Source organism: Pleurodeles waltl, chromosome 11, assembly GCF_031143425.1.
Source record: "Pleurodeles waltl isolate 20211129_DDA chromosome 11, aPleWal1.hap1.20221129, whole genome shotgun sequence".
NCBI classification, from domain to species: domain Eukaryota; kingdom Metazoa; phylum Chordata; class Amphibia; order Caudata; family Salamandridae; genus Pleurodeles; species Pleurodeles waltl.
The window spans coordinates 624,323,729-624,346,523 of record NC_090450.1 but is presented as its reverse complement, the minus strand read 5'-3'; positions in this window follow the sequence as shown (position 1 = coordinate 624,346,523).

The window sequence follows — 22,795 nt, the reverse complement described above, 5'->3', positions numbered from 1 at the left end:
TGGGCCTCATTCTAATTCCTCTCTGCATCTGTCCTGGGATTCCCCACTGGTGTCAGGAGCCATTGTAAGTTGGGGTAGCCAGAATCACCTGCAAAAGTGGGTGAAAGAGGACTTGAACAAACTGCCTTTATTTGCATACAGCCTGGCTGTCAGCTATGTATTGATCCAGTGTCATGCACACTCACCTATGAGCCAACCTCTGTCCCCTTGTAGTTGTTCCATCATGTGTGTGACACCGCTGTTTCTCAGGTCAAATGAATCATGTACTGAGCTTGGGAACCTGGCATTGCCACGTGAAATGTACTGATCAGCAGTACATGCCAATTGTACATTCATTGAGTGATAGTTCTTAAGATTCCAATAAACCTGTTCATTCAGTCTTGGGGGTATGTGAGCTACGTGGGTTCCATCAATGGCACCTCTCACATGGGGGATATTAGCGAAGGCATAAATTCCAGATTTGATGGCGGGAGTTCAGCCCTTTAGGGAAACTGGACATATTTTTGCAAGTGATGAACGTAGGCATCCAGGAATTTGGACAGGATTTGGCTGAACATTAGCTGTGAGACCCCTGCACCCATGACCACTGTCACCTGAAATGAGCCCGTAGCCAAAACATGGAGCACAGACAGCACTTGCACAGTTATGGGGATGGCATGCTGATTTTAATTTGCCGGTTTCCGAACAGGAGACATAAATGCACAGAGGTCATGGATTGTAGCTCTATTGAGTCTGTAGGTGATAATGTTGTGACATTCTTCCATAGTTTCCAGATCTATCAGTGGCCTCCCTCGCCACATGGGTCTGTACCAAACATTCTGAGTTTCAACTTGCATCCCATATTGTCACTGTATTTTTCAAAATGCGACATGGAGGTAACACGCACAAATGGAAAGAATGAGATACACCATCAGGCAAATGTGTGCTGAGTTAACTCTGTCATAATGGCATCACAGTATGGACACATTTCCAAAGATGGGTAAATGTGAGGATTATAGAATGAATGATGTCAGCAAGCGAAGAAGGGGAGAGAGGTTGGGGCCCGGGAGAAGGCCCATGGCCAGGCTATGGAGACGTGGTGGTAGCAAAATGGCAGCTTCCTGCCATCCAGGTATGATAGATTGGAAGTGACTTCATTCCGCTGGCGTTAGTTGTCATGGCGGAAGGCGTTGTTCACTGCCGTGCACCTGATCATTGGATTACATGGTTGTCAATGGGAACGCTGGGCCAATCATGATCGCCGCCGGCGGTGACAGAGCACACTGCCATGGTACCTACGCCATTTTGTCAGACCCATGACACTTGACTCCTGATTCCAGTGAAGGGTAGTACTCCACTGCGTGTGCTGCTATGTCCTGACTCTGGTTCCTGAGATGGTGCGTGTTACAGGGGAACGGGCCCCGGCCTTCACCGCGGAGGAGCTGGAGAATCTGGTGGATGGAGTCCTACCCCTGTATGCAAAGTTGTATGGGTGACCAGAGGAGCAGGTGAGTTGGCATCTGTCATCCTTAGATGTGTGTGAATGTGGCGGATGCAGGTATGCATGTGGGTTCAATGTGTGACTGCTCAGCCGTAGTTTGTGTGGCACGTTCTGCCTGTGAGTTGAAAACATGCATGTCAACAATGGCCATTCCATATGAACGACAAGGCATTTGTATGCAGTGCACACATACCGACGTCTGTGTATTTGCTCTGTGTGTCCCATGCAGGTCAGCGCCCATCAAAAGAAAGGCCTGTGGCAAGCCATTGCCAAGGAGGTGCGGACCCTGGGGGTCTACAACCAGCAGAGCACCCACAGCAGGAAGCGTTAGGAGGACCTGAGGCACTGGGCCAGGAAGACTGGAGAGGCCCAGCTGGGAAAGGCCTCCCAATGTGGAAGGTGTGCCCATCCGACCTTGACCCCCCTAATGGCCCACATACTGGTGGTGGCCTATCTGGATCTGGATGGGAGCTGGAAGGCAGCACAGGAGCCACAAGGGGGTGAGTAGCAACAATGTTGTGATACCACTTTGATGGATGTATTTGGGTGCTGTGGGATGTATGCATTATAGTGGCAGGCACTTAGACAGGTGTGTCCCTGCAGTCCTGCCCCCTCCAAGTCCTTGGGATGGTTTAAGGGCTAGTTTTGTCAGGGTTTATAGGCCTATGAGGGGTCCCCTGAGGGGTCCCCTTTCTGTCATCTGGTATTCATTGTGGCCTTATGGACTTGTAAGGGCATTGGCTGGGCATGGTCTCTCATGGGTGTACTTCACACTGTGTATCAGGTTAGTGTTTCATGATGGTTATTTGGTGTATTATGGAGTCATGCCCACTACTCAGGGGCACATTCATTACGTATGTTGTTTGTGCTGAGGGCACGTGCGTGACCTGGGTGGGAGTGTTTGGCATAGTTCTCCCTTGTTTTGTTTCCCCACCCCTGTGCTGTTGTTTCCTTTGTGTACATTAACATCATCTGGCGAGGGAGCTGAGGCACTGGCGAGTGGGGATGCAGAAGCCCACGGTTCCAAGGAGGCAGAGTCGAGTGACGCCAAGGGGACCAGTGGGTTGGAGGGCAAGGTGAATACCACAGGAGATGCAACTACCACTGAAGGTAATGACTCTGATACCTCCTTCGATGGCAACTCCCTAGTGGTGGCTGACCCTACTGGGCCCACCCATTCTTTGTCATCTTCCACCACCCCCATACCATCACCACCCTCCCAGTTGCTCCCCACCCAGTTGCCCATGCCCGCTCACTCAGGAGGGTGGGTATCTCCTGTGTCTCAGACACCTCATCCCCTGCCCCAGTCAGCCCTGCTGCCCTCACGGAGGAGGCTATTGACCTCCTGAGAACCATCTCTGTAGGACAGACAACCATTGTGAATGCCATCCAGGGGCTAGCATCCCAGATGCAGCTATGCTATGCATACATGGAAGGTATTCGCAGTGCCATGTCTGGCCTACAGAGATCTTTGCAGGCTCTGGCCTCCTCTTTGACGGCAGCCAATGTCCCTGGTCTTTCCATCACCCCTCCCACCACTTCTACTCCTTCCAGCACCCCACTCTATTCACCCATCCGAAGCACACATACAGACAGCTATGCACACAGATCAACACACAAGAAGCACACTGAAAAACACAAGCACCACACTTCCCACCACAGGCATGCACACACCCAACATGCAAAAGCAAGCACACACAACAACATCCACTTCTTGCAGTGTGTCGACCTCCCTGTCTGTCACCTCACCATGCACACCCACACACACTGCACCCTCAGTCACTGCTGCTGCCCCCATTCATGCAGTCACCACAACATCTGACATCCAGACATGCACCCCAGACACCAAACCTGCACTTACCATGACTACATTTACAGACACTTGCAGCACACTCACCAGACCTGCAGACACCCAGAAAACATCCATCTACACTGGCAGTCTGTCTTCTCCCACTGTGTCCACCCCCTCCTACCAAAACACTCAAACATTTACACACATCCACACCACACACATCCATCACACATAAGCATACTTTACAGGCACCTGCATCCACGTCTGGCACACCTACACCTGGTACGATCACTCCCTCAACCTCCACTCTCGGACCTGCCTCCAAATCCCCTCCAACTGCACCTAAGAAGCTTTTCCTATCCTGTGTTGACCTGTTTGAACCCACTGGCCCACCCCGTCGTTTGCCTAAACGTGCCCATGTACTTGCCCAGTCCACACCTTCCTCTTACAAGTCTGCCCCAGTCTGCTCTTCCCATTCCTGTGCCCCTTCGCAAGGGAGGAAGAGGCGCCATGTTGCCCCAGGTCCCTCTGCCACCCCACAGTCCAAGCCCACTCCCCTCCTTCCAAGGGCAAGCCCAAACCCCCTCCACCTCCCACCCCCACCCCGTCACCCCCTGCCCCTGTTCCCTGAGGTGCCTGGCTGTCCCACTGATGCCCCTTTCGAGTGGAGTACCCTTTGCACATGTGGGAGTCAAGTTTGACCTATATTGGCCCTTTGGGGAATTTCAAATAGACTGGCCAATGGCCTTATTTGGACATTACTTTTTTTAATTTAAAGAACATTTGAGTGCCCAGTAGTGCTGTTGGCACAATATGGTGATGTTGTTCAGCATTTCACTGTGGGGGTGGTGTGTGCACATGTGTGTACTTTGGTGCAGGTCTTTGTTGCCTTGTGTCTGGTAAGTACATCTTGTTTTGTTATGTATGGCTTGGGACGTGGGAGGGGTTGGGAGTGCATTGCAGGGTGGGTGCGGTGGGTTTGTAACTCTGCCCTTTCTTCCCATGTGTACCAGGATGAAGTACTTACCATCGTCCTCTTTGTTGTCGGTGACGGTCCTGGAGGAATATGTTAAGGAGCAGCACTGGAATTATTTCCAACTCTCACTCCATGTCTGTGTCAGCGTTTTCTGTGTGCCTCCGGTGAGTGTTTCCTTTGATATTGTTAATTTCCGCCACGCTTTACCTGGTGGTGGTTCCCGCCCCGGAACTGCTGGTGGTCTGGTGTTTCATTATTTGGTGGGCGGGTATGACCTTTCTGCCGGCCTGTGGGCAGCCTCATCCATCCTTGTCGGGACTACAAAGGTGGCAGTGTGTGGTTGGACCACTACTTGTTTTTCATATGCTTCATTATTTGGCGGTCCGGACCGCCAGCCTGTTGGCGGTAGTTACCACCACCGCCAGCATGGGCGGTATTTACCGCCATGTTCATAATGACAACCTTAGACTCCCTTGAGTTGCTTTGTTTGTTTGTATCTGTTCTCTATTTTAGGAACTGCATACTTTGTGGGCTAATACCTTTAAATAAGGAGCATTTATGCTGGTCCTTGAAGAGCTCCTAGTCCCTTTTTGTTTAGCGTTGACTGCTGTGAGACAACAGCACTGTTCTTTCTAGGGTTTAAAGGCTAAATTGCCAGAACTTCTGCCCAGGACTCTAAAATCCAGCTGTTCTTCTTCCAGGTCTCTCGCTTGCTGAATAATACATGTTTTGTATAGAAAAACATCCCCTTCTGAAAAAGGACTTAAAGTACCCAGTATGTTTTTGTGGCATGGATCAAGTATGGTGGCACAGATATATTTCATGCAGGACATGATCTCTCACTGCAGCCTTGGATTAACAGCCAAGTGAAGGATTAAGCTCTCACCCAACTCATATGCTTCTTTGGTCACACCGGCAAAAGTTTTCAACACCTTTTTTAGCTGGTCTTATAACAGGTGCAACAATGGGATAGCTTGGCTCATCGTACAATCCTCCTTGCTGACCATTCATGCAAAAAGCTCAAAGGGAAGTAGCATTGGTGTCAAGCATTTGCCTAGGCTCCATGTGTCCATCACCATGCTCATGCTTTCCCCAGTTGCACACCCTCCTCTTTGAAGGACATAGGGCCTGATTTAGATATTGTCGGATGGGTTACTCCGTCACAACGGTGACAGGTAGCCCGTCCATCAACATCTAAATCCTATTGGATATAATGGGATTTAGATGTCTGCGGACAGGAAATCTGTCACCATTGTGGAGGGTAACCCCTCCGCCAATATCTAAATCAGGCCCATAGTCAGTGATCGGTCTGTACTGCTCAGAAAAAATGTAGGAACATGTAGTAATTTGAGTTCCAATGTGTTGGCACCTCCTGTATGAAGGCTTTAACTAGTACTCTATTAGCGTGCTGAATGATCCCTAAATTCTTCCAGGATTTAAAAGAATGACTGAAAAGAGTGCAGATTCTTCTGCAGGTGGCCAGTATGTTGGTGACTATATGACAGGACCCTGAAATATCCACCATCTGCCATGGCCTTGATTATATTACTGTCATTGTCTGTGGCAACAAATTAAACTCTGAGACCTCTGGATCACAGTCATTCAAACACCTGCTGGTAAACTCATCTAAGATGTTTGCAGCTTTACTGGATCTCTCCACGGCAAACATTGCTACTGTTGTATGCCCAAAGTTTCTTCAACTCTGAGACCTGCAGATAGCTGTTGCCTAACCCCCATAAAAGAGATAATTTGTGCAGTAATACACATGTAATCAGTTGCTTGGCAACTGGTCCACATGTCGTCAGGTCGATAGTGTGAACAGCACTCTGCTGCAAAGCTTGTCCAACCAATGTCAGCACATTATGATGGAGTGCTGGAACAGCAACTCTGGCAAAATAGGTCCAGCTGGGAAACTTCCATTTCAGACAGGAGGCCGCCATAATTTCTAAAACTTCCATTCCCTCCACAAAAGAAAAAGGGTGGAGGGCCAGTGTTAACATTTTAGCAAAATATGCCATTGGTTCATTGTGTTCATAGGGCCCCTCCTGCCTAAAGATGCCCATAATAGTAACTTGGATTGTTTTCTTTTGTAGTGCTCCTAGCACAGGCTACTTCAGGAGAGAATCAGGAGGTGGTAGACTCAATGGGGGTCATTGCGACGCCAAGGTTGCGTTTGTGGTCTGATCACTGCCAAAGTGGTGATCCGACTGCTTTGGCGGCAAACTGACTGCCACATTACGACTGTAGCGGTTGCGCCACTGTGAGACTGCCAGCACTGCCAGTTTACCTCCACAGGATGGACTGGTGGTGTTGGTGGTCCTAATCTGCCAAGGCAGCACTGTGAACAGCGCCACTCTCGGGATTCCGACCACCCCCCCTCTCTGTCAGCTTTCACATGGCAGTAGCATCACCATGTAAATGCTGGTGGAGATGGGGAGCAGCGGGATCCAGGGGGGCCACTGCACTGCCCATGCTCTTGGCATGGCCAACCCTGTCTCGCTGTTCACTGTCTGCATTCCACACAGTAAACTGTGCAGCGGGGACTGCTGCACCCTAAACACTGCAGCATTGCCGCCGGCTCAATTATGACCCGGCGTCAATGTTATAGGCTGTTCCCCACTGGGCCAGTGGGTGGAAACACCGCTTCTGCCCACTGACCCAGCGGTGAACTCGTAATGGGACCCGTGCAAAGGCGGCCCCACTGGCGGGCAACATGACCACAGGAGCTGGAAGACAGCCTTTTCCGTCCGCCAAACCGATAATGACCCCCACTGTGTGCCTTGGGAAAATTATCATTGTACGCAGTGGTTTCTGTATCTGAGTCTTGTGCCAATTGATGGTTGCTGATGCGGGTGATGCTTGCACACTGCTGGAGACAGGGCTGATTGCAGTAAAGCCATCATCCTTTTCTTCCTCCTCACCTCCTATCACCATGATGAAAGCTGAATCCCCTCTCTTATGACCACCACCAGCTATTTTTTCAAGGTGCTTCTCCCACGGGATTGTGTGATGTTCTTTCATATGTGTTGTTTGGCCCCAGTACCACAGTGTGACCCCATGGCAAATGGAGCATATTGCAATGCTCTACTCCTGCTTGCTAAATGTAAAGAAGTCCCAAACTGGGGAGCAGAAGTTTTTAAGTGTGCCACTGCCAATGCCTGAAGAATTGGAGGTACGTGGGTGTGTCGATTGCCTCTCTGCAGTACGAATTTTGACTGAGGTAATGGTGGATGCAGGTCTCGGTGGGGGTCTTACAAATATAGAAGTCGGTGGTGTTAGTGGTGATGGAACCAGTGTCACATCCATTTGAGCAGGTTGAATGGGGGGGTAAGCTCTGTGTCCTCTGAGCTGGCTTCCATACTGACAATCATTGGATCATCGTCATCAATGTCCCTTTTCTATAATTCTATAGCTTTTAGGAAGTTATCTTTTCCCTTGTCTCCCATGGCATGTCTCTGACTGATGTCCAGTCCATGTCCAGATCATCAGAAGTGGGGCTTGTAGACGATGGTTGTGTGCCATTTTTTTTTCTTGCTGAAGATCGGGAAGCCAATGGTTCAAGAGCTACATCTTGCTCAGCAGTAAGCTCAACCTCATCTGCTCCTACTTCAGGAAGAACTGTTGCTGACTGCGGTTCCTGTAGTCTACTTTGCTCAATTTCCTGTAACGATTGGGTACTTTACAGCTTAGGCAAACCTAATACAGACTCCCGGTTCATTGCCATGATTGCAGTGGCTGCCTCACTGAGAGTCATGAGCTTGGGCTTAGTTTGAGGTGGTGCCATTAATCTGGGAGTGCTGCTCCCAGCCTTGCTTCCTGGAGGATGGTGCAGCAGGCACACCAAGTTTTCCTCAAAGAGGTGGAGGCGGCACTCCAGTGGTGGGAATCTACTTCTTCTCCTCTTCTCCGGTCATTTTCTTGGCAAGAACACATTTTTTTGTGGCAATCTTCAAGCTCTGTCAGTTGGCACTTAGCTGCATTTGTGGAAGCAGGTAGGGAGGGATTGAGATGGTGTGCTGTCACTTTGTTCGGGCCTTCTGTCTAGCAGTACTGTGGGTAAAGTCTCTTGTGCACTTATAAGAAAACAAATAAGAAAAACTTTTAGTGAAGTGGCTATTTATGCAGTTTGAATTATTCATACAGACAATATAATTTAGTGACCATTCCAATCCAAGCGATAAGTTAATATGTCAATTAGGATAACAACATACAGATTAAAAAGTTAGCTTTATGTGCCTCTAAGGTGAGGCACCTGTGGATGGCAGGCAGGTGCAGGGGAAATTGAATGATCTTTAAAAAATGAATGCTGGTGTGCATCTGTGGCTTAAGAGACCTATGACAGGCAGGAGGTGCAGTACAAAAATGGAATAATCCTCAAAAAGTGAATGCTGGTGTGTTTCTATGCACTAAGAGATCTATGGCAGGCTGGGAGTGCAGGGAAAAATGAAACATTCTTAAAAAAGTAAATGCTGGTGTGCGCCTATGGCCTAAGAAACCTATGGCAGGCAGGGGGGGGGGGCAGAGAAAATTGGATAATATATAAAATGTAATTGCTGGTGTCTCACTAGGGACTATAAGGAATCCTTTGGGAGGCAAGGAGGTGCAGAGAAAAATAGAAAAATTATATATAATAATATATAATATTGTATAACCACAGTACATAAATACTACTGATATCAGGGAAAAAAAGGGAAAAAAGGAAAAAAAAATAAAAAAAGGCATAGCTGTCCTCAACGTCTCTAGAAAATTGCTTTGAAAACTGGAAAAAGGATTTAACACACTTGGCACTTGTTCAAACATCGACAAGGAAAGAGACGTGGACAACAAATAATACACGTAGGCCTTTGGCAAAAGCACACTGGCTGGCTACACAAGAAAGGACGCCGGTCACATGGTCAAACAACAAGCAAAGAGTCATGGACAATAAAGAACACATGACGGGCTAGGGCAGAAGCACATTGGCTGACTATACAATATGGCTGCTGACCACATGATCAAACAATACCAAGCATGGAGGCAAGGACAACAATGTACAAATGCAGGCCTATGACTATACAAAATGCCTGCTGACTACATGGCATGTAGAACAAAGACTAAATGGTGGCCTATGGCAAACACACACACGGTCTCTCACAAACACATACACAGCCACACACACACACACTGGCTAGACAAAGGAGGCAATTCAAACAATGAAGAAAACACTACCATTAATTCAGCAATGCCAAAAACGTAAATTAAGTCAGCTTTAAAAAGTTTACAACAACACACACCATCCCAAGGCATCACAATATATTACCCTGCCAAAATAAAATACATTTTTTGCAGGAAAAAAAAGGGAAATACAAAAGAACCTGCATGTTTGATTTAATCCAATGCCCCTCGCCAAAATCATAGATGTTTTAAAACATATACCAATGAAATAGTTGTTTCAAATACCCTATGACTAGTACTGGCTGGATGACCGTGGGCAGACTAGGCTATATGGTAAAATAAATGAATAGTGCAAATTTAACAAACCTGGAAAAAATATACTTAAATGTGCAACATTTTTTACTTTTAAAAGCTAACAAATTAAAAGCAAAAACATACAAGGTCCCTACTGCAAATTCAGGCAACCCACTACAACCAAAATCTAATTTAAAAAACGAATAAAAGTGTAAATACATACTGGTGAATGCCCTTTATCTAACAGCACCCTTATCCAAAAATGTTTAACTTACTTTTGATGTCACAAAAACAAAGGGGCCGATTTAAGAGCCCCTAGTGCCTCCTTGCGCTACTTTAGTGTCATTTTTTGACGTTAGTATTGCCTAATGTGGCCAAAATCACTGCACCAAATTTACAAAGTGGTGCAATACATGTATTGTGCTACTTTGTAAGCCTTTGCACCACATTATGCTTTCCACCAGGCATAATGTATGCAAAGGGGGTATTCCCCTGTTGGGGAAGGGGGCAAAAAATGGCACAAAGAAACCTAAGAGATTTTTTCCATCATTTTTTTCAGCACTTTTAATGCCTTCTCAGAGCAGGCGTTAAAAGAAGGCCCACAATTGTTTACTTTAAACCTCAATGGGGTTTGCAGGATCAGCGTCAACATTTTTTAAGCTAATCCTGCAAAGCTCTGAACTAGCGTCAAAATTTTTGACGGTAGTTCCCTAACTACCGTCATGATGCCCCGTATCTTAGATACAGAACACACATGGTGGCATTAGGGAGGTGCTAAGGGGTGCAAGAAAAGTGGCGCTGCACTGATTGCAGCTGCACTTTTCTTCAATCTGGCCCAAATTCCTTAATAAATCTAATAGTATGTATGCAGCAGGAATTGCAGATAAAGAGAGTGATCTTTTCACCTTGAAATCCAAATGAAAAGTGACCAATAGATGGACAAAACACTGGGAGGAACCTTTTGGACAGGAAGAGGAAGTTGGAGTCTCTCTGGCACGTCCTTCGTGTTGAAATTTGATTTTTAAAAATGCTTTTCTCACAAAAAAAAATCTGAACTGTACTTTCGAGTAGAATATCAAAACTTGAATAGGTATTTTGAGTTGATTTAGCTGCTTCTTGAATAGAACCTCTAATGAGAAACAGCTGTGGTGGCGCATGATCACCGGCATCACAAAATGGTGCCAAAAGGCTCCATGGCAACCGTGGTGATCTTGCTTGCAAATGTGCATTACGGAGCCTCGTGTTATTCATGTGAACCTGGTGCTGCACCAATGGGAGTGTAATTCCACAATGCGCCGATTGGCAGAATTTGGGAGAAAATCTTTATTACACGCATAACGCAGCGTTAACAAATTCCACGAGCAGGATTATGTTTTCACCTACACCTAGTTCTACTAAATTGGTTTTTGTCATTTTGGTCTCAAATAATTTATTAAATTGTATTCTACTTTCCTAAATTGGTGTGGGATTTTTCTTGTGTTGTGTTTTCACTTTATTACTGTTTGTACGTTGCATAAATACTTTACACACTGCCTCTAAGTTAAGCCTAACTGCTTTGTGCCAGGCTACAAGGAGGGTAAGCACAGCTTAATTCACAGGTATTGTGGCTGTTGCTTAAGCAGGTTTAACACCTCACTTAACCAACACCCAATTTTTCACAACAGCACTGGCATTCTACTAAGATATGGTGCAGCCCCCCTGGGCTGATGCACTTTTTGCAGCCATGTGCCAACACATACACCCTAAAGTCATGGTACAAGGGTGTGTGCGTTATCTAAAGCATAGGATTTATGCTAGCAGGGGGTCCTTTCCAATGGAAAACTTATGCTTTAGGGCTGTTTCCATTTTGGACGTGGTTGTACAATGCAGCACACATGCATATTTGGAAAAACTAACTGAAATTAAAACAATTGTCCTTGGTATGTCTGCTTCCAAGAGGCATATGGTTTTAGTGCAAATCCCTGTCTACCAGTGTTTATTGATTGAGATTTTGGTATTACCTTGGGGTACTATGTGGCACAAATTCTTATTTTTGTTGGATTGTAAATCCCACGCTAACACTTTACAACAGGTTTCTTCTCAAAAGAAAAAACACTTATCACTCAAGAGAGTTGAGATTCCAGAGTCGATTTTTCTCGCCTATATATGACGAACAACAGTGCAACAGTGGAATGATTAATCTTTTCTGCTGTATTCCAAAGGAACTTGTAGCACTCTTCCCCTGCCACACAGAAAAGATCAAAAACCATATGAAATACGGGAGGAGAGATAGTTGGATCTGTAGATTGTTCTAGATCTACATCGATACAAAACACATCCTTCATGCCTCAAAAATTGACCGGACATCTATAAAAGCAATAACAGTCAGCATTAAATAGAGTAAGTCCATACACAGCAGCACTGGATTAATCTGCAATTCCATTTACATGCAAATCAAGCAATTATTTTAGGTATTAGACATTTACCTTTAGATACAAAAAGAAATATATCTACACACATTGGCAAGCTCCCAGCTATAATAACAGCTTTGCCAAATTAACACAAATAACTTGCTAAATAAAAATGTCCTAGGCGCAGAGAGATTTTAGTCTAATCACATTTATTTTTTGGAAATTCTACACACTCCACAGATAATAGGATGTACAGACCTGGGATTTTCCATTGTCAGTGTATTTTCAAACTAGGTGCATTTTTCCGGTTGGTAATTTTAGTCTCCAAAATGAGCAGATTTAGCCAGTGCTTTCTATCAGCAGACTCCCGTGGAAACGTGAAAAAACAAGCATTGGCAAAATCAGTAAGTCCCCTCTTTGTGACCTATGCAGAATTGGGAACTCCTAGGTTTTCAACTGAGAAGTTATTAATTTTGCTGTGATAAGTAGTGTGATTGAGGCTTGAGTTGAAACTTTGAAGGTGCTAGATTACTATTTTGACATAAATAGAAGTTAGTTGTGTTTTAGGAGGTTGATTTCATTTATCAGTTTAAGTTATTTGTATTAGTAAGCTTTTATTTTTTAAAAGACTTATGCTTTACAGTAGCTGAGTTTGAAATGGATCTTATGTTCAAAATGGAGGTTCTTGTTTAATAGGTGAACATCATTTATCTATGAGTTTTCAAAACAACGATTAGTCTGTTTGACAATGGTATTTTAAACCTTGAAACATAACCTCTTTTGAAGTTGATGCACCCAAGTTTCATATGCTGCCAAAATGCAAAAGAGGTTTGACAAGCCCAGAATTCTTATGCATTTAACATTAAGGCCCTCATTACGAACATGGCGGTCTGAGCCGCCATGCCAGTGGTGGCAGTAATTACCGCCACCTGCATGGCGGTCCAGACCGCCGTATCATAGACGTGGCAGAACCGCCACTTTTGTAGCTCTGCCACCGCCAGGCTACCAGGCAGCCTGGCGATGGTGGAGTTACATAAGCTGCCCGACGGACAATGTTTCAGGATCCACCAGCCTTTCCCCTGTGGTTTACCCTGCCAGAGAAAGGCTGACGGAATGGGTGCCTTGGGACCCCCCTGGGGACCCCTGCACTGGCCATGCACTTGGCATGGGCAGTGCAGGGGCCCCCATGCAAAGAGCTGTGACGCATTTCACTGCAAGAGTAGGAGTTCTGTTGAGCAGAGGTGTCTGGGTAGTTGGTGGAAGGAGATGTGACTGTTCAGGTAGGTGGGGGCCGAAGTTCTGTAGTGCCTTGAATGTGTGAGTGATGAGGATGAAATGAGCATGTTTGTGTATTGGGAGCCAGTGGAGCTCCCTGAGATGTGGTGTGATTTGAGTTTCGTGTGGAAGGATGGGGACGAGTCTGGCTACTGAGTTCTGAGACTTCTTACGAATTGATTGGCGATCAATGTTCCCATTGATGACTAGGGCATGACAGTTTTTTGAGTGTTGTTTGGGAGCCATTTGAAGATCTTCCTCAGCATCTTCAGGGTGTGAAAGCAGGATGCAGGATGCAGTGATGCCACTGACTTGTGTGGTCATGTACAGTTTGCTTACTCCCAGGTTCCTGGTGTGAGGTATTCTTGCTAAAGATCACTAGTTCCGTCTTGTCAGTGTTGAGATTGAGACAGCTGGTTATCATCAATTTAGCGACTTTGGTCAAGTAGACAGTGAACTTGTTTCTTGTGTTTGGGGTCTTATGTGAGAGGGAGAGTACGAGTTGTGTGTTGTCAGAGTAGGAGAGGCAATTGATGTCATGTGCACAGATGACATTGGGCAGAGGAATCTTGCATGCATTGAAGAGGGTTGGGCTGAGTGATGAACCTTGAGGCACATTACAGATGAGCTACCGAGGAGTAAGGTGCCAGGTTGACAGCTTGTGTTTTATCTGTTGCATGTCCTTGGATGCCAATCTTGTACATTGGGTATGAGACCATGTCAAATCCTGCAGAGAGGTCCAGGAGAATGAGGCCTGCCATGTAACCTCAGCGAGGTTTCATGCAGATGTTGTCGGTGACACAGGTGAGTGTTTTCCTTTATTGTGCTACTGCCTTAATATGGGCTGCGTGATGTCAAGGAGCTGGTGGTTGCTGAGATGGTTGGTGAGGCATTGATTGATTAGTTTCTCTCAGACCTTCGCCTGGTATGGTAAGAGTGAGTTGAGATTTTAGTTGGAAAGGGTGGCTGGGTCAGCAGATGTTTTCTTGAACAGAGATATGAAAGTGGCATGTTTCCAGGTGCATGAAAATGTGGCTGAGTGGATGGAGGCATTGATGGTGGGTGTTAGTGCTTCACTGGTTGTTAGGTGTCCTTTGGTGAAGCTGTAGGGGGTTAAGTGTCAGATAAGATGGGGCTCGTGAGTGGATGGTCTTCTTGGCAACAGTGGTCTTGGTGATGGCAGGCCATGAGGTCAGAGTTCATTCTACGATCGTGATGGGAAGTTGAGTTGTGTTGGTGATGGGATCTAGTTGAGGATCAAAGATGCTGTATATATAGGTGATTTTGTTATAGAAGAATTCCGAGAGCTTGCTGCAAATATCTTGTGAGGGGTTGAAGCTCCTGGAGACAGCAGGAGGAGCAGCGAAATATTTGATGATGGCAAAGATTTCTTTGCTGCTGTTAGTTCTGGTGTTGATGCAAGATGTAAGAGCTCTGTGCTTAGTGTTCTGTATCTGGTGCTGGAAGCGTCTTAGGGCTGATTAGGAAACATCTTTATCTATGGTGTTTTGACTTGTTCTTCATTTATGCTTGTTGCTTGCAGTGATGTTTTATTATCCTGAGTTCCTCTATGTACCATCTGGCCTGTGGTGGGCTCTTGCCATTGGTTTGCACTTGGTGGAAGCCAGGATGATGGCACAGGTGGTTATCCAGCTGTTAAGAGTCTTGATGGCTTTCAGCAAGTTGCTGGCTTGTGCAGGCTGTTGCACAGAGAGGGTGGATACCCATTCCTGTTCTGTGATGCTTTTCAAGCTGCTGCGGATGCTTCTGGTGGTGATGGGTCTGTGGTGGTGCGGAATGGGTATGCTGAAACTGATGAAGGTGTGGTCTGTCCAGGTCATACTTGGTGGCTTTTCAACTTTGATGTTGCTGATTGAGGAGAACATCAATTCCAATAGATATCTGTCAGTGTGGGTTGGTGATTTGAACTTTTCTAGATGAAGGTTAAGGTCTCTGAGGAGAAAGAGAATACTGGCGTTGATGAAGAGGGGTGCAATGTCGTCAGTGATTTCTCTGGTGAAGTTCTTGTGTGGTCCTGGTGGTCTCTATATGAGGGTTATGCCCAGGGAGAAGTTGGCTGTGATGCACCTCAAGGGACACGTAGTGGTAAACAGAACTTTCACACAGAGCCACACAATTAAGCGAATGCTGTTAGGAGCCACAAAGTCATCATACGCATGAAGTCTGAGGCACACGGCAGCCATCTTGAAAGGTTAAAAAACATATGGTTCATTATAGAAAAGCTATTTTGATTAATTGGGCTATGATTTGTTTAAGTGATAATCATCAAGCTGTCAGTTTATTTTAAGGGCTTTGTGATGTAAGTAGGTGAAATAGCAGAACAGTATACAGCTTTGATTTTGGAGGACAAAATTGAAAGTAATGTTAATAGAGTTGTAGAAACATATGGGGTCAGTCGATGGCTCAACAGATTAATGGCCAAGTTGGGGCAAATGTTTATTGATGTAGTTGTCGAATAGGGACCTTGTGTAAGCATAGGTGCAAGCTGCAGTAGATGGGTGGGCAGAGTACAACATAAATAGGGATCTGAAGAGGATCCTTTAGTGATTCATAATAAAATAGGAATATGAAAGTTGATAATTGAGGCTACCTTTTCAGTGAAAGAGATCAGAATAGTGCATTTGGCACTGTAGATGGGCAAAAGAGAGGTACAACAGATAAAATGAACAACTATGGAACTAATAGCTGTGAGTGCCTGGGTAAGGGGAACATTTCAGAAGAGGCTGAAATTGAGCTCACTTGTTAATTCGATTCTGATCTAGGTATTGTGGTCGTGAGCCAAAAAGGAACACCAGATGAGAGTTGTAAAGCTTCAACAAAAATTGTAGACCCTTTTGGGGCTATGTTCGATTTCTTCATAATCAAACACCATTTGTCTCTAAAATGGACACCATCTCCTTATGTTAAGAAGAAGGTTCCAAAGGAGGTGAGATCATGACTGGGGACAAAAAGTCCAAGACCTATTTGGCAGAAAATATCTCATTGACCTCAAAAGTAGATGCTAAGGTCTTAGTAAAAAGGGAACAGATCTCAGTAAGGGGCTCGAGAGAAGATTTGAGGTCTTATCAAGACTTAGGGCCTCATTTTGAGTTTGGCGGTCTTTTGACAAGATCGGTGTAGTGGCAGCCCCCAAATGACTGCCATGTTAGCAGTAATCCAGCAGCCGTATAACTACTCACACAGCGAAGTCTGCCAAAATTCCAAAACCGCCAGGACACTGGAGGGCAGGAAAGAGGCGGTCAAACCACCAGCACTGCCAGCCTGACAAAAAACATCAGATCCTATTACGACCCACAAATCCATAAACAGCACTGTCCTTTCTAGAGTTTAAAGGCTGAATGCCAGAATTTCTGGCCAGGACTCTAACTTCCAGCTGTTCTTCTTCCAGGTCTCTCGCTTGCTGAATAATACATGTTTTGTATAGAAAAGCATTGCCTTCCGAAAAAGGACTTAAAGTACCCAGTATGTTTTTGTACCATGGATCAAGTATGGTGGCACAGATATAATTTTGGGATTACATGATCTCTCATTGCAGGCTTGGATTCACAGCCAAGCGAAGGATTAAGCTCTCAACCAACTCATACGCTTCTTTGGTCACACCGGCAAAAGTTTGGGACACCTTTTTTAGCTGGTTTTATAACAATGGGATAGCTTGGCTCATCATCCCATCCTAATTGCTGACCGTCTATGTGAAAAGCTCAAATGGAAGTAGCATTGGTGTCAAGCATTTGACTAGGCCCCATGTGTCCATCTCCATGCTCATGCTTTCTCCAGTTGCACACCCTCCTCTTTGAAGGACATAGGGCCTGATTTAGAAATTGGAGGAGGGGTTACTCCGCCACAAAGGTGACAGGTAGCCCATGAATCAACATCTAAATCCCATTGGATGTAATGGGATTTAGATGTCTGCAGACAGGAAATCTGTCACCATTGTGGAGGGGTATCCCTCCGCCAATATCTAAATCAGGCCTATAGTCAGTGATCGGTCTGTACTGCTCATAAAAATGTAGCAACATGTAATAAGACAAGTTTCAATATGTGACGGCTTTAACTAGTACTCTATTACCATGCTAAATGATCCCTAACCTCTTCTGGGCTTTAAAAGAATGACTGAAAAGAATGCAGATTCTTTGCAGGTGACTAGTATGTTAGTGGACTATGGCCCTCATTACAACCCTTGCGGTCGGTATTAAAGCGGCAGTAAAACCGCCAACAGGCCGGCGGTAAAAAAAATGGAATCACGACCGTGGCGGAAACCACCAACATAGACTGCCACTTTAACACTCCGACCACCACGGCGGTACAAACAAACAGCATGGTGGTCACCGCCAACAGACAGGCGGAAGACAATGTACCGCCACAAGTATCATGAGAGGCCAATCCGCCACCTTTTCCGGGGCGGATTCACAGCGGACAAAAACATGGTGGAAACAGGACTTGGAAGGGTAAACGCTTGCCTCTATGCAACCCACGAGGAACCAGGACGCCATGGAGCCGGAACTCCATATTCTACCTGCCTTTGTCTTCCTGCTCCTTTACCAGGAGCACGAACGCCGGCGGCGAAGACCACGGTGAGTACTGCACCTACGACACGGGGGGGGAAGGGAAAAGAGAGTGACACACACACGCAACACTCAAAACCCCCACCCCCACCCTCACCCACTACAACACATACACAAGTACATGTTGATGCATTACATTTACACCTCCCAACCCCCCCTGGAAGAATGCAAGGACAAAGGGAAATGAGTTGAACGATTGTAATCAATAAAAATCTAGTACTCATAAAATATATATACACTATTAACAAATATATACACCAAGAATTCAAGTCCATGTACTGCACATACATAGTCCGTTGACCACTGGGCCCAAAATGCATGGGCGAGGCCCACACAAGATACCCGACCAAAACGGAGAGAACACTGCAGGGACATCAGATCGAAATAAAACAGGCATCTGCCGGATGAGTGCACAACGCCAGATCCACGAGGGGGCTCCATGCCCATTGATGTATCCTGAGGAGTACAAAGCCAGAGTTCTTCATCCTGCCAAGGACAGAGGTAGTGGATGCCTTTCTCCACTGGTTCTGGAGGGGGCTTTGTGCCCAGAGTGCTTCATCCTGCCAAGGACTGAGGTAGTCAATGCCATTCTCCACTGATTCTGGAAGGGGCTTTGTGCCCAGAGTGCTTCATCCTGGCAAGGACTGAGGTAGTGGATGTAACTCTCCACTGGTTCTGGAGGGGGCTTTGTGCCCAGAGTGCTTCATCCTGCGAAGGACAGAGGTAGTGGATGCCTTTCTCCACTGGTTCTGGAGGGGGCTTTGTGCCCAGAGTGCTTCCTCCTGCCAAGGACTGAGGTAGTGGATGCCTTTCTCCACTGACGGTGGGCCTACATGGAAGCTGTCCAGGACCCTGAAACTGACCACCAGCTTCGTATGTCTGACCACTGGGGATGACAGCCATGTCTGCAGTGGTGCCACTGGCACATGATGTGGCGTGGCCGCTGGCGGTGCTTGCCGCGGCCTCAGTAGCGGCGGTCCTTGCGGCGCTCATGGCCCTACAGTGCTGGTGGGTGGCTCAGTGAGCGTGCTGGTGGCGGCGGTGTCCTTGCCAGCGGTGCTGGTGGTGGCGGTGTCCTTGGCAGTGGTGCTGGTGGCGGCCGTGTCCCAGGAAGCGGTGCTGGTGGCGGCGGTGTCCTTGGCAGCGGTGCTGGTGGAGGCGGTGTCCTGGGAAGCAGTGCTGGTTGCGGTGGTATCCTTGGCAGCGGTGCTGGTGGCGGCGGTGTCCTTGGCAGCGGTGGCGGCGGTGTCCTTGGCAGCGGTGCTGGTGGCGGCGGAGTCCTGGGAAGCGGTGCTGGTGGCGGTCTTGTCCGCCGTGCAGGTTGGCTGCGACTTCCCTTTCTTTCTCTGCCCCTTTCCCACCTTGGATGGTGGCGCAGCTGTCTTGCCACTCCCAGCTGTAGTCCTGGGAGAGTCCTTGGTGGCAGGTGTTTTGCCCTTCTCCCTCCGGGCTGTGGCCAACTTCTTATGTTTCTGAGGTGGGGGATTGTCCGTGGTATGGTTCCATGGCACACTGGCTGCCCTGCTGCTTGGCGCACTCCAGAAGCCGGTTACTGCTGGCACCACTGTTCCCGGTGATGTGGCTGAGGTGCTGGATTGGGACCTGGAAAGGCGTGCCCTAGGGGATGGAAGGGGTGGGGGAGGTGTAGGAAGGAGGTCAACATTTAAGAGGAATTTTTTTTTAGACACACTGGGACGGGTAGATGGAGGGGGTTTGGGAGTGGAGGAGAGGGAGTGGTTGTAGGAGGTGTACGTTTGCTGACTTTGGGTGAAGGTGCATGGGCTGGAGGCTATCGTGAGGTGGATGGCTGTTGGGTGGGTGTGTGACTGCGTTTGTGTACTTTGGGAGGTGGGCTCACAGACACACTGGGAGAGGACACAGGGGATGTGTGAATGGTAGTGAGGGTGGTGAGTGCACATGAGCAGTGTATTGTGATGGGCGTGCTGGTGATGGACGTAGTGGCTGAAGATGTAGTGCATGCAGGTGTGAGTGGAGACGTGACAGGGAGGGAGGAGGGAGAAGAGGAGGAGGGGGACACAGTGGAGGCAGTGGATTTTGGTATGTGTGCATGGGTATGATGCTTGTGTGAGTGCCCGTGGGATGTGTGGTACTTATGTTTGCCAGAGCTACCCTTGTGTGTTGAGGTGTGTGCATGCTGGTCTGATGGTGTGCTTGGGATGGGCTAAGGTACAGGGGATTGGGGCTGGGTGGAGGAAGTTGGAGGGGGGAGGCTGGACACAGGGACAATGGCTGCCATCAGTGCTGAGGCCAGAGTCTGAAAAGCTTGCTGTTGGGGTGACTGACCAGAATGAATGCCCTCCAGGTATGTATTCATCCGTTGCAACTGCCTCTCTACACCCTGGATGGCATTCAGAATGGTAGACTGCCCAACAGTAAGGGATCTGAGGAGGTCAATGGCCTCCTCACTGAGGGCAGCAGGGCTGACAGGGGCAGGGGCTGAGGTGCCTGGGGCAATGGAGATGCCCACCCTCCTGGGTGAGCGGCCACAGGGCACATGCTGAGGGGTTGCTGGGAGGCCGGTACTGGTGGGTGGGTGGCGGCTGTACCTGTAGATGCGGGGGGGTCATAGGGGCCCACCCCCGCAAAGGAGCTCCCATCAGAGGAGCAGTCCGTGTTGCTGGTCTCAGCTCCTGTCCCCGCCGTGGAGCTCCCTTCGCCCTCCGTCACACTGGTGAATTCAGAGTCTGTTGTCTTGCCGTCCAGGGACATGTGGGATGCAGCTCCCTCCTGCTCCAGTGCCACTGCTCCTCCGCCTGATGATGCTATTGCACACAAGAATAGGGAGACCACATAAAGGGGGGGGGAAGACAGAAGAAAGACATGTTCAGTGCATGCAAAACCGCTACCGTTGGCGGATACTACAAACACAGCAGCCCTCTGCACTACGCCATGCACTTAGAGTTCCCTGATTATTCACAGGGCCATGGGGTGCAAGGCCTATGCCCGATTGCTGCACACATGGACATCACAGCACCCTGACTAGGTGTAGTTGGCTCTTAACAGTGGGGTGGGGTGCCACATGGCCTGCCTTACGAAGGGACCTTGTCTACAAAACTCGCCTACGGGTACCCACAGCCCACCTCCCCCACCCAGACACCTCCAATGCACGCTGATTCAGCTGAATGAGAGTATACTCACCCCCTAGTGGCTGCTGTGATGCTCTCAAGCGCCCATCCAACTCCGGGTATGCCACCGCCAGGATCCGGAACATCAGGGGGGTCATGGTGCGACAGGAACCCCTCCCACGTGGGGAGGCCATCCCCAGCTGGGCCTCCGATGTCTTCTCACTCCAGCGGCGAATGTCCTCCCATCTTTTCCAGCAGTGGGTGCTCCGTCTGTGGTGGACCCCCAGGGTCCGGACTTCCTTGGCGATGGCACGCCAAATATCCTTCTTCTGGTTGGCGCTGACCTGCAGGAATAGTGCAGGGGAAAAGGAGAAGATATAACCGTCCGGACCGTCACATTCATTGGCCCGCGTCCCTACCCTTGCCATGACGCACATACACTCACCGTCATTCCATGCACGCCTCATTCTACCCCCGTATCTTACATCCACACCACTCCACAGAGGCAGTGCCCATACAGCATGCTCACAGTGTACTTACCTGTTTGTCTGAAGGACCGTAGAGTAGCGTGTACTGGGGGAGGACCCCATCCACTAGTTTCTCCAACTCCTCTGTGGTGAAGGCAGGGGCCCTTTCCCCAGACACATGAGCCATTGTCGCTTCCAGACTGAGGTCACAGCAGCACTTGCAGTGTAGGTCCTCTCCTGTTGAAGATCAGGTATCAAGTGAGTTAATAGATAGAAAATGTCGGTCATGTCCGTGGCGGCGCGTACCGTCACCGCCAGCGTACATCGTCATTGGCTCCTGGGACCCATAGGCCCCAGTGTTAACCAATGCAGGATTGCGCTGCGGTCTTCGACCACCTACCGCGACGGTGTACAACACTAGCGCAGTTACCTCATATCCATTTGTCCCACTTTACAGGTCAGGCAGCTGCCATTTCAGGGGTCCACATGGCATAATTTTTAATTGCGTCACACATATCTAGGCCTTGCATACACACTAAGACAGGCCAAAAGCGGATTGAAAAATGTGTGCAATGAAGTTGTGTTTTCATACCTCAGTGATGGCTAACCCTCTGCTCGCTGTTCTCCTCCATAGAGCACGCCCGCTGGGGCAGGTGAGGAGATGGCGGCATCCTCCGGTGTACAGACCGCTGGTGGACCTGTCGACAATGGAAGAGCGACATGTAATTGTCACCTACAGACTGGACCGTGCCACAATCTATGATCTGTGTGCCCAGTTGGAGCCGGACCTGATGTCAGGTATTCGCCATTCCACAGGGATACCCCCTCTAGGGCAGGTGCTGTCAGTACTCCATTTCCTGGCAAGTAGGTCTTTTCAGACGAAAGTGGCCATAGCATCAGGGATGTCCCAGCCTATGTTCTCCAAAGTATTGTCCAGAGTGTTGTCTGCCCTGCTGAAACACATGCGCAGCTACATCGTGTTCCATCAGGTGGAGGATTTGCCTACAGTGCCTACAGTGAAAGGTGACTTCTATGCTTTGGGACATATCCCCAACATCATAGGTGCCATTGATGGGACACATGTGGCCTTGCCCCCCCGCAGGAGTGAACAGGTGTACAGAAACCAGAAGAGTTACTATTCTATGAATATGCAGATGGCGTGTTTGGCCAACCAGTACATCTCCCATGTGAACGTCAAATTTCCTGGCTCAGTGCATGACGCTTACATTCTGAGGAATAGCAGCATCCCTTATGTGATTCGGCAACTCCAGAGGCACCGTGTGTGGCTATTAGGTGAG